Source organism: Ctenopharyngodon idella, chromosome 15 (assembly GCF_019924925.1).
Source record: "Ctenopharyngodon idella isolate HZGC_01 chromosome 15, HZGC01, whole genome shotgun sequence".
NCBI lineage: Eukaryota > Metazoa > Chordata > Actinopteri > Cypriniformes > Xenocyprididae > Ctenopharyngodon > Ctenopharyngodon idella.
Window position 1 is genome coordinate 400,500 of NC_067234.1, and position 13,596 is coordinate 414,095.

Here is a 13,596-nt window from a genome sequence, read left to right on the forward strand (position 1 = left end):
CTGTATGTACCGGAAAAGTCAATCAGATAATTTTACAATAATTTACCTGAGTTTAATATGTGAAAAAAGCTAATGACACTGGTTTATCAGCAGATATACAGCAAGAGGGCTTCCAAGGACCTCCCTTGACTCCAGTCTGGCTGCTGTCTGAATTTGTTGAGCCAATCCAAAAGCAAATGTGTTGGTAATGAAGTAGAGGACATCATCATTCAGTCTCATTCATTCTGCTGCAGGGTTGTTTTCCTCGCCTCCCTCAGTAGATAGATCAATCCTGCTGTTTTATATGCTTCTCACCTCAGTGTGCAGCGTGTAGTGAGCACCATGTTCTCAGAACAGACACAAGTTCGTGCACGTCACTGAGTTTTGTCTGCTTTTCACCTTTTTTGTAGGATCAACAGTCCATTTATTCTTTTTGTTGTTGTTTCTGTTTCGCATTTTTCTCAGGCTTTTATTTGTAACTTTAGCTGAAAGGTCATAGCAGTGTGTCCTTTGGGCTGAAACACCTGAAAATGGTGATGGTGGAAAATGTAGGTCATGCCGTGTGAGACCCCCAAATCCTGTTACAAGGATCCACACAGAGGCTTTGGAAATGCAAATAAACTGAAGTATTGATGTAACAGAAACACTTCTGATAAAAAATCTTGCTGTTTACTAAAATATGCTAATCCATATTTTTTAAAATCTGGCTTATTATAGGCTATGTTGGAATATGTGGATTGTTTTTGCATTTCTGCACTGATTTTGAGGAAAATTCTGTGAATTTAAACATGGTAAATGTGTTAAAAAGATCTGAGAGTAATATACACTTATTGTTAGATAATGACAGTAATGAACTATTGCTTACATTTTAATGTAGAAGTTTCTGTACTTGTATTGACAAATCCAATTAATTTACTGTTTTTAAATGTTATTACTTGTTCAGTAACATGTTCAGAGAACATTCAAAAGTAACATTCCCATAATGTTTGCAAAATGATAAAATGGAATGTTAACGTTCATATAACCAATGAAACCATTTAAAAACATTTCATAAATTGGAAGTTTTGAACGTTCTGAGAACATTCAGAAAAAAAAAAAAAAAAAAACTTTTCATAACCTACTGGGAACATTCTTAGAGCATATTTTTGTTAGCTGGGTAGTTATTGTGAGGCTTACAGTATCTCACAGAAGTGAGTACACCCCTCACATTTTTGTAAATATTTTATTATATCTTTTCATGGGACAACACTGAAGAAATGACACTTTGCTACAATGTAAAGTAGTGAGTGTACAGCTTGTATAACAGTGTAAATTTGCTGTCCCTTCAAAATAACTCAACATACAGCCATTAATGTCTAAACCGCTGGCCACAAAAGTGAGTACACCCCTAAGTAAAAATGTCCAAATTGTGCCCAATTAGCCATTTTCTCTCCCCGGTGTCACGTGACTCGTTAGTGTTACAAGGTCTCAGGTGTGAATGGGGAGCAGGTGTGTTAAATTTGGTGTTATCGCTCTCACTCTCTCATACTGGTCACTGGAAGTTCAACATGGCACCTCATGGCAAAGAACTCTCTGAGGATCTGAAAAAAAGAATTGTTGCTCTACATAAAGATGGCATAGGCTATAAGAAGATTGCCAAGACCCTGAAACTGAGCTGCAGCACGGTTGCCAAGACCATACAGCGGTTTAACAGGACAGGTTCCACTCAGAACAGGCCTCGCCATGGTTGACCAAAGAAGTTGAGTGCACGTGCTCAGCGTCATATCCAGAGGTTGTGTTTGGGAAATAGACGTATGAGTGCTGCCAGCATTGCTGCAGAGGTTGAAGGGGTGTGGGGTCAGCCTGTCAGTGCTCAGAACATACGCCGCACACTGCATCAGATTGGTCTGCATGGCTGCCGTCCCAGAAGGAAGCCTCTTCTAAAAATGATGCACAAGAAAGCCCGCAAACAGTTTGTTGAAGACAAGCAGACTAAGGACATGGATTACTGGAGCCATGTCCTGTGGTCTGATGAGACCAAGATAAACTTATTTGGTTCAGATGGTGTCAAGCGTGTGTGGCAGCAACCAGGTGAGGAGTATAAAGACAAGTGTGTCTTGCCAACAGTCAAGCATGATGGTGGGAGTGTCATGATCTGGGGCTGCATGAGTGCTCTGGTGAACTCCATGCCCAAGAGGGTTAAGGAAGTGCTGGAAAATAATGGTGGCCACACAAAATATTGACACTTTGGGCCCAATTTGGACAATTTCACTTTCAGCAGTTTAGACATTAATGGCTGTGTGTTGAGTTATTTTGAGGGGACAGCAAATTTACACTGTTATACAAGCTGTACACTCACTACTTTATATTGTAGCAAAGTGTAATTTCTTCAGTGTTATCACATGAAAAATATAATAAAATATTTACAAAAATGTGAGGGGTGTACTCACTTCTGTGAGATGCTGTAAATGTCATGTTTTGTTTCTGCTTGGACCCCACTGTAATATTAAAGAGAAATGTGTATAGTGTTTGCTTGTGGATTGGAGTGATCAGCAGGCGGTTTCATTGCCTGCAGGGGAAGAAACTGTTCTCATGCATGTGAACGTGCAGCAGCCTTTTTTCAAAAAAAACAAAAAAATTGTTAGCCTCCCCCCTGCTGGGCAGCACACACAGAACTGCGCAGAACTGGCAGAAGCTCAGCCTGTATGTAGGAAGTTACGCCTTGGCCTGGATGAGAGTCAGAAGAGTTTGAATTGAGTGGTAAAGTAAATGTGCTGTTACAAGCAGTGATAGAAAAGCTCAAACCCACAAGGGCTGAAATACCCAAGGCAAAATGGATATAAAGCATTTGTTTTCTGCAAAAAACACTTTTCATTATTTACTCATCTCCATGTCTTTTCAGTCCTGTATAATTATTTTTTCTTCGGTGAAACACAATAGGAGATGTTAGGTAGAATACCTTGGCTTCTGTTGTTCATTTGAGGAAAATAGGATTTACACTACCGTTCAAAAGTGTTTGTTTGTAGAAAGGAATACATTTATTCAGCAAATAATTAAAATAATATACAGTTGGAGTGAGATGAGAGTGAGTAAATGATGACAGAATTATCTTGTAATTCATTTACAAGTCACAGTATATGATTTATCACATGCATCACTATTATAAATAAACGTAGGGACAGACAATATTCATGAAATATGAGTTAATCTAAGTACACTCAGAATTTTTTTTTCTGCCTTTGCAAACTCAATGATGTCCCTCCTGTATAATAGACAGGAAATGGGTGAATCATCTTCAGCTCATCCTTGGATGGCACTCATTAGGCATCGTTCTGACAGGGACAGCATCTTTGAAGAACTTGTGTCTACTTGGCTAAATCAGTCTGTGCTTTTACAAGCATGCATGGTTGTGTGGCTGAATGCACTGTAAACTAGAGGTCTTCACAGGGGGCCTGTGGTGGTACTGCAGGGGGTCCCCCAATTATTGTTTGATCTCGAACTAAGTTTTGTGAAAAATGAAAATATGCATAAACAAAAATGTAACAAAAGTAAAATAAAAAAGTTAACTAAAGTTCAGCTAAAGTGCAGATGAATGTTTCACTGTGGACAAAATGCATTACAGTAAGTTGAAGAATGGCTATAAATACACGTGAAACAGGACCGCATTGAAGAGTAAAAAGAGTAAAAGAACATCATGTCGCAAGCAATCAAGAGATGCGTACCTTCGTGTTCGCGGCCCATCCCTGAGTGCGGATCGGGCAGAGGATGCTGCATCTCTTGTTTTTAGCTAGATGGATTTCGTGAGTGCCGCCTCCGAGCACTCCTCCCACAATGATAAAGTACATGAGGAGTTACTCGAGGTGGTGACTCATGCAGTGGCCAGGTTGCAGCTAGACTGACCACAGGAACAAGAAACCCCCAAACGCTCAAAGTTAGAGGACAGATTTCTCTCTGGTGGCCAAGTGGAGGGGCCTGAGCGACGGTCTCTCCCCTGCTTCGAGGACCTCCATGATGAGTTAACTTGTTCATGGGGGAAACCATATTCATTTCATGTCTTTGTGCTCTCGATGTCGACCTATTCAACTATCGTGGGTGCAAGGGCATATGATTATATGATTATGCCTAAGGTAGAAGAGACGCTTGTGGGCTATCTCTCCCCTGGGAGCTCATCCTCATTAAAAACGGCTGCACTCCCCACCAAGCTGTGCAGAACACAACATCCAGGTTGGTGGGGAAAGCGTTTTAATCAGGCTGGTGCTGCTCTGCACACCATGGAGGTGTTGCAGGCTGACCTGCTGAAAGATTTCCGTATATGAGGAGGCCTTCGTTAAATTTTTCCCCCACCGTACTCAAGAGGAGGGGCTGTCGGGCACCCACTCGTAGAGACTGGGGACCGGCTCGCCACGTTCAGCAGTCTAAAAGGAGACCGGATTTGAGGGCCGTCATCTCCACTAAGAAAAAGTCCTGAGGCTTTTGTGCCCAAGACCATGGGGGTGTCTTTATTAAATGGGGTGTCTTTATTAAAAAGGTGGTGTACTGCATGCCGTGCAGACCTAGTGAAGAAACTGAAACAGAAAACCACAGCATGTTGCGTGCCTCAAAATAGTATGAAGCTGAACAAGCTAAGACGCCACTTAGAAACTTCACATCACGAACACAAAGAGAAACCCGTTGAAGTTGAGAAGTTGTAGTACTGTATTAACTACAAACCCGATTCCAAAAAAGTTGGGACACTGTACAAATTGTGAATAAAAAAGGAATGCAATAATTTACAAATCTCATAAACTTATATTTTATTCACAATAGAATATAGATAACATATCAAATGTTGAAAGTGAGATTTTGAAATGTCATGCCAAATATTGGCTCATTTTGGATTTCATGAGAGCTACACATTCCAAAAAAGTTGGAACAGGTAGCAATAAGAGGCCGGAAAAATTAAATGTACATATAAGGAACAGCTGGAGGACCAATTTGCAACTTATTAGGTCAATTGGCAACATGATTGGGTATAAAAAAAGCCTCTCAGAGTGGCAGTGTCTCTCAGAAGTCAAGATAGGCAGAGGATCACCAATTCCCCCAATGCTGCAGCGAAAAATAGTGGAGCAATATCAGAAAGGAGTTTCTCAGAGAAAAATTGCAAAGAGTTTGAAGTTATCATCATCTACAGTGCATAATATCATCCAAAGATTCAGAGAATCTGGAACAATCTCTGTGCGTAAGGGTCAAGGCCGGAAAACCATACTGGATGCCCGTGATCTTCGGGCCCTTAGACGGCACTGCATCACATACAGGAATGCTACTGTAATGGAAATCACAACATGGGCTCAGGAATACTTCCAGAAAACATTGTCGGTGAACATAATCCACCGTGCCATTCGCCGTTGATGGCTAAAACTCTATAGGTCAAAAAAGAAGCCATATCTAAACATGATCCAGAAGTGCAGGCGTTTTCTCTGGGCCAAGGCTCATTTAAAATGGACTGTGGCAAAGTGGAAAACTGTTCTGTGGTCAGACGAATCAAAATTTGAAGTTCTTTTTGGAAAACTGGGACGCCATGTCATCCGGACTAAAGAGGACAAGGACAACCCAAGTTGTTATCAGCGCTCAGTTCAGAAGCCTGCATCTCTGATGGTATGGGGTTGCATGAGTGCGTGTGGCATGGGCAGCTTACACATCTGGAAAGGCACCATCAATGCTGAAAGGTATATCCAAGTTCTAGAACAACATATGCTCCCGTCCAGACGTCGTCTCTTTCAGGGAAGACCTTGCATTTTCCAACATGACAATGCCAGACCACATACTGCATCAGTTACAACATCATGGCTGCGTAGAAGAAGGATCCGGGTACTGAAATGGCCAGCCTGCAGTCCAGATCTTTCACCCATAGAAAACATTTGGCGCATCATAAAGAGGAAGATGCGACAAAGAAGACCTAAGACAGTTGAGCAACTAGAAGCCTGTATTAGACAAGAATGGGACAACATTCCTATTCCTAAACTTGAGCAACTTGTCTCCTCAGTCCCCAGATGTTTGCAGACTGTTATAAAAAGAAGAGGGGATGCCACACAGTGGTAAACATGGCCTTGTCCCAACTTTTTTGAGATGTGTTGATGCCATGAAATTTAAAATCAACTTATTTTTCCCTTAAAATGATAAATTTTCTCAGTTTAAACATTTGATATGTCATCTATGTTGTATTCTGAATAAAATATTGAAATTTGAAACTTCCACATCATTGCATTCCTTTTTTATTCACAATTTGTACAGTGTCCCAACTTTTTGTTTGTTTGTACAATGTTTCACCTAAAGGATTCTGCAAGGAAGGTCATGTCTGAGAGAGGTTATGTTTAATTGGGTGCATCTAGGTGGGGGGCTTGAAAATACTAAGTTCTGTCATGAAACTTTAGATGGCGCAGGCTGATAGGCCCTTAACTCAATCTGCTTGCAATCACATCGTTCTCTAGAGGGCACAGCTGATTGGTTCCTGCTGTATCAGTAGCCAATGATCTTGCTGCTCAACTTTCAAATACTTGTCAGAATTTTCCGTTGCAGTTGCAGTGCACTTTCAGAAACCCTCCACCTTCCCCAGCGCCACCTGTGTAGATCTGCTACGGGTAATTCTTGTATGCTATTTCGTACGGCAGCAGCATGTCTTACTTGTTAGCAGCAGCGTATTGTGTATTTATTGGCAGTAGCAAGTCCTGTATTTGCTCTGCAGCAGCAAAAACCAACAGCAGCAGCAACAATAGCAGCAGCAGCATTGTAGATGTATTCTGCCAAGACCAAACATATCAACATTGTCATACCATGCCAAACACTCAGAGAGTTGTTACGACAGAAATATTTTTCTCTATAAAAGGGGGGCCTGGCAGAAAAAAATTGGGAACCAATCTGCATTAGAGTATTAGTAGACTATGGGGTAGGTTTAGGGTTAGTAGAAAAAGGAGTTTGGGTTAGTAGAATAAGTTGACCTGTACAGTACTTGCAAAGTTACTTATCGAATGTCTGTTGGGGGACCATTACTATAAAGTGTTAGCGGATATTAAGCAGACAGTCTACTGATAATCTAGTATGAGTTAGTTGACATGTAGGTACAATGTTAGATAGTTAACAAAATGTCTAAAGGCAGTGTTGCCAAGTCTGCAGTTTTCCTGTGGAATTGGGCTACTTTAACACTGCTGCTGCGGGTTATCATGTCCACGGGTTGAAGCAACCTCAAATAACATCATATTTTGTCCCTGGAATGCAAATTTTACCAGGGGAACCCCAGCAAAAACATGGAGGGGGTTCGTTTTGAGTAGCAATTGGGTGGGTTGTTTTGTGAAAACCTGGCAACCCTGTCTAAAGGGGACCATCAAAATAAAGTGTTACCCAGTTTTATACAACAGACTCCCCTCTGCTACATTTCTCTATCCACCATGAAGATAGCATCAATGGAAAACCAATGGAAAATGGAAATCTAAACAGTTTGTGACGATCAATGATTCATATCAAAATGATCTGAAATCTTATTTTGACACACTGATTAAAGAAAAGTGACTTTACAGATGTGACATTTCAGGGGTGACTGCACACCTGTTTTCAATCAATACATCCCATACTTACCAGTTAGTGATACAATATCCATTAAAATAAATCAGCTACATTTCCTTTTGCAATTACATCCCTCTAACCTGGTTTGATTATGAATAATGTTCATATAATCTAAGAAAACTGTCTTTATAATTGAGATTCACGAGCAGAGAGAGGCATAAAAGACCTACGTTTTTTTTTTCCAAAGCATTTTCATAGTTAGCTGCATGACATACTGTGGAGGGCACTAGAGAACGTGCAATCCACCGTTGCCCATGTGAAAATTCACCATAGCAACCATGCCACTGAAGCAACTAGAGCGTCATTCACTGCAATAGACGACTCAGCTTGACACAGCACAGCCCGAATACTGTCACATCCTTGCATATTGCAGATTAATCTTTTAATATGTACAGTATTCATCTATCTATTATTAATAAAGCAATCAATTATGCATTTAATTCATGCATACAAATTAGTATGTACATTCTGGCATGTGTTATTTGTGCTTCCTAATGTACCAAATGTCAGTAGGCATGCTTTTTGCTGTGTGTCTGAGTGTGTAAGTGTGTTCAAGTGTGTAAATGTGAAGGTAGGTGTGCTGTTATCACAACCCCTATCAAAGAACATTGAAGTGTTATTTGGCGCTGCCCCAAAACCTTTGTTAAAGCAAACTGAAGTGTGTGATTAAGGCTACATCAGGTGCATTAGCATATTAAAACAGTCTGTACCGGTGCTGGAGCAAATCCATTGTTATTTTTAAGCTCAAATGAGTCTGGACGGACTGAATGAGGACAAGGTGAGGACCTTTTTTTTTGAAGGTACCATAATGTAATAGAATAATTCACACGATTGTATTGTAGTCATGCTGGCAGTCTGTTTTCCTTTATCCACAGGCCACGGTACGAAAATGTTTCGAAGAATAGCCCTTGATACATCACTGGAGTGAAGCAGCTATTCAACATGAAAAGCTCTTATCGAATTTTGCAAGGTCAACACACTTTCATTATGTGGGATGCTATTTATTTCTATGATGCTATTGCACAACTGAGTTATCATAGTGCCTTCATGAGCAACACTGTCAGTGTCAAGCTACTGTATATAGATATGCTACTGATTTTTCTTTATCTTTTGAACAATCCACCTGGTTTGAGCATCTGATGCAGAACAATGCCATCTACTGGAACTTTGAATAAAGCACAATTTATAAATCAGTGCTGAGATAAACAAATATTTTTTGTTGTCCTTTTTTTTCCCTGCTGTCTAGTTTTAAGGTCTTTGAATTCAAAATTGTATGACTGAACTTTTTTTGCCGTGGATACTGTATGTTTTGCAATATAAAAACAAGAAATGACACTGTTGTCCTAAACATCATAACAAGAGACAATCATGACAAATACATTAAAGGTCACAAAATCTAATACAGAGAAACATTATCATTATGTCTAGTGAGCTGCTCTAGACAGAAATCCTTTTTCTTGTGCAGGGTTTAGATATTAAATTTACATTTATTTTCTACTGTCAATGACAGCTCACTGTGAGTGACTAATAACCCCTTTTGGGCTTGCTTTATTCTCATTTGCTGTTTAATATGGGTTACACCTCAGAATAATCTGATTTTTTCCCCCTTTTATTAAACCACATGTACCCTGTGTGAGATATATTTTTACAGTATGTGACTCATCACAAAAAATTAGTTCAGCCCCAGAATATTCACTTAAACTATATAAAAAGCGCATTCTCACCTTATTACATTCCTGTCACTTTTCTGTTCCTTCTAAGAGTTACAGCACTGAATGTTCTTGAGAAGGAAGGTCTCACTGATGTCATTTTGTATGACTTGGCAACAGAACTCGAAAATTAGTGCATTTCTCAGGTATCCATTTTTATGGGGATGACCAGACCTTGGTTGTCTCACAAGAACCCTACAAATTCCTTTCTGCTGTGTAACATGTAGCACCCACAAATTTATGAGTTAAAAATGACAGGACGTGGGAAAATATGATCTGGTCATGAAAAATAATAACATATTAAAACATTATATTAATGTAAGAGTAGAACAGAACAGAAAGTAAATGGAACTCTGAAACTCTATAACTTTTAGAGGTACATTATGTAACTTTTAATTCGGCCATCTAGGAGTTAAAAAACAAAACTGCAAGCATTTTGTGGAAGAACATTATTTTGGTTGTGCTTTGGCTCTGCGTGACTGTGCGGATAAATATGACCCTTCACAATAGATAATGCTTTACAATGAACTCTGTTAGAGAGCTACATATGGCAAGTTATCTGTTCAATAAAATACCTTACTCACCTGTTGAGTAATAAAAATGCCATCTCCATGTCGCTTTTACAACGTTTCAAATCCCTCAGTTCTCGTCAGCTCAAAAGCCAAATGTTGATTCTTGTTTTATTACAAGCTCTGTGGCATTCTCTTTTTGCCAGCAGACTCTCCTCTGTTCAGTGCTTTTTAAAAAATAAAAAAACGGGTTAAAGATTTTATTACGGGTTCGTGTTACATTACAACTTTTCTCACTCGTTGTGGGTGAGTGACGTACGTACGCAATTTCTCACGAAAACTATCCCGACAGGTCTAAAATCTAAACACTTATAATAGGCTTATGAATCAGGGTAAGACAAAAACATGTTTTGGAAGAAGGATTGATGATGTATTGTTATTTAAATTTGTTCATTTTGAAAAAAAAAAAAAGTTTTTTTTCTTTAAAAAACTTTACATTTAAAAAGCAATTTAAATTGAGTATGAGGATCATTTGACCTTTGAACACACACACTCTAATACACTCCACTTGTCTGATCAATACTCTGTGGAAAGAGTCACAGCCTTATTGGATTAGAACAGAAAAGTGGGTTAAGCATCTTCTTGGATGCCACAAATATATCAGACGTAAAGGTGCATTCTGTCACTTCCTAAACAGGAAAAAAGGGCCTTGAATTCTGTAGAAATTTAGAAGAGTTAAAAGTGATTGAGACAAATTAGAGGTCTCATTTCTAGAGGTCAGTAAAGAATATGAGTTTGACACAGCTAATCTGATCAGTCAATATTAGAACATCAAATTCACACTAATTAAATAAATATACAAGTACTGAAATTTCATTCATATAAGACAAGAATTGTTGACAAGAACATGTTTTAAACATACTTTATACTGTATAAAGAACTGAATAAAATAATCACACTGCAATTACACTGAATCATAATATAATGTGTGTGTGTGTGTGTGTGTGTGTGTGCGTGCGTGCGTGCGTGCGTGCGTGTGTGTGTGTGTGTGCGTTTTTGTGACATATCAGGACACAAATTTGTATAATGACATGGGTATGACATAGGTATTACAAGGAGAGGGTGACTTATGAGGACATTACCCCATGTCCCCATTTTTCAAAAGGCTTATAAATCATACAGAATGAGTTTTTTTGAGAAAGTAAAAATGTGCACAGTTTCCTGTGATGGTTTGTACAGTATAAAAACCATTACGCCTATGGAATGTCCCCGCAATTCACAAAAATAAACATGCGTGTCTGTGTGTGTGTGTGTGTGTGTGTGTGTGTGTGTGTCACTGTAAACCCAAATAAGTTGGCAAATCTCAAAAATGTAAGTAATCACAAGGGAACAACATGTAACAACTGAAGTCCAGAAGACAGTCCAGAGATTTATGAAGACAGTCCAGAGACAGCAAGAACAGAGGTCTACACAGGAGACTTGGGCACAGGATTGAGCAGCCCAGGAACCAGCAGTCAGTGGAGTCTCAGGCTGGGCAGAACAGGACTCAAACAGACACAGATGCACAACACAACAGGAAACAAGACACAAGAAACAAGACACCACTCAAACATTAGAACAAAAGAAACCTAGATATGAATAAGTATAGACACATGCTAAAGAACAAATCAAATAAAAAGCTAAAGTAACAAAGCAAGAAATGCAAGGATACAAATAACTACAGAAAAAAACTCTTGACAATAACACCCGGATAAGAAATGCAATACTTTAGACAGGTCTATGACAAACGCAACACAACAATCCAGCAAAGACATGAAGCTAGGAAGCACAAAATATATGGAGGAAAGCACGGGAGGACCAGGTGAGCAAGGCAAGACAAGGGAAGCACATGGCCAACATAGACAAAGGCAAAGTCATGTGCTCAAGCAAAAAAAAAAAAAAAAAAAAAAGGAAACATTAAACAAAGACACAGCAGACAAAGCTGCCACATACATTTTAATTGCTCTTAACTTGAAATATTTATATTATATAAGCCAACTCGTACATTTAGCTTATGATTATCATGTAATTTAAACTTAAATAGTTTTTTTTAAAAAAGTGTGTTGAATTTACTTGATTTAATAGTGTACGTCGGTCCCACATGAATCAATTAAGTTACACAAATATAATTTGTTCATAACTTCAAGATGATGAAACTAAGTAATTTTAAAGTGACCCAATTAAGTACTCTCAAAGAGAATTTTGGAAGGTTTATTCATCCATCCATCCAATATGTTCTTTCATTCAATTTAACTTCATATATGTGTTATGTGACTGAATCATTAGACTGTACTAGTCAACAACCTATTAGGTATAATAGTGCACACACTAGCATGTTAAATGTTAACTTTCAGCGCAAAGCGGAAATTGAATATGCACCAGTCCACAGCCTAGCAAACGCTCTTCTCCACAATGGTAACCCAGTGAAATTTACAACATTCTAATAATTCCAATATAAGTAAACACTGAACACTATTAAACACTATCAAGCATCCCCAGTTTTAATCTTACTGCAAAACACATAAAATAACATCTAATTTTTAAACATTTTGTCTCTTGAGCCAGCCATATGCAATGGGGACTAACAAGCACTGCCCATTTTCAGTTAATTGAACAAAATTAATTCATGTAATCCCAAACCAAACGGATTAAGTAAAGTTTAATATTAGATATATTTAAGTGGATTAAACACAATGAAATTAAGTTAGGACATAATGTGTAGGAATTGTGTTTCTTTAGCTCATTTTAATTAAGAAATTTGAACAAGCACCAAAAATCTTTTTTTTCAGGAAACTTAGCTAGCTTTTTCTAACTAATTCAGAAAAACTAACTTGTTAATTGGTAACACAATGCTTAAATAGCATTAGCTAATTGGAAACACAATGCTTTGATAGCGATAAAATTCTCTTATTTTGAAAATGTGAATCTTGTTCATGTATCCAGTTTTAAAAGCAACATTGGCAGAATCTTAGATGTAGCTGTATTTGATGTATAGGTCAACTCAAACGCTTTACTTTTAGTGTAATGCAAGTTGGTTTTCATAAAAAATAATCAGTTAAATGACAAGTAATCAAATTAATCAATGTGTAGAGTGAAAAGTCTCTCTGTCTTCATTATTACAACTAATACAATGGTAGCATATGTTATCAATATGCTATTTGAAGCAGGCTTACAGTCTGATGATTGTTGCTTTTTTTCCGGAGGTCTCTGTAAAAGCATTGGGTGACCTCAGCTGTCAGTAGGGCAAGAGCCTGTGAATGCCCCACCTCACACATACCCTAAATGTCTAAAAGCACGTGTCATTTGATCAGGAAGCAGAAAGTATGACAGATGCTACTGCAGGGAGGCTTGTGCACTATCCTTTGAATAGTTTTGCTTTACATTTGCAGTGTCAAGTCAACTCAAGCCACCTTTATTTGTATAGCGCTTTTTACAATACATATTGTTTCAAAGCAGCTTTACAGTGATGACAGGAAAATTATGCCACAAAGTTTTTTTTCAGAATCTTCAAATCTTTGATATTTTGAATCTTAAATATTTTTACTTTGACTCTTTTGGTGAATTGGTAAAACTGTAATATAGATTTTATGACAGAAAAAATAACTACATTCAAATAAAATATGCATGTTATTGCTTGAAATGCAAGGACCATAAACACATCAGTTTGAGCTGCAAGTTCATAAAAGATCTCAGCATTCTTCATTCTGTTCATTAGTTGCAACAGTAGGAATGTCCCATCTTGCTGTGGGTCTTATTTTCTACAGCTAGTGTGAATAAACAGGAGA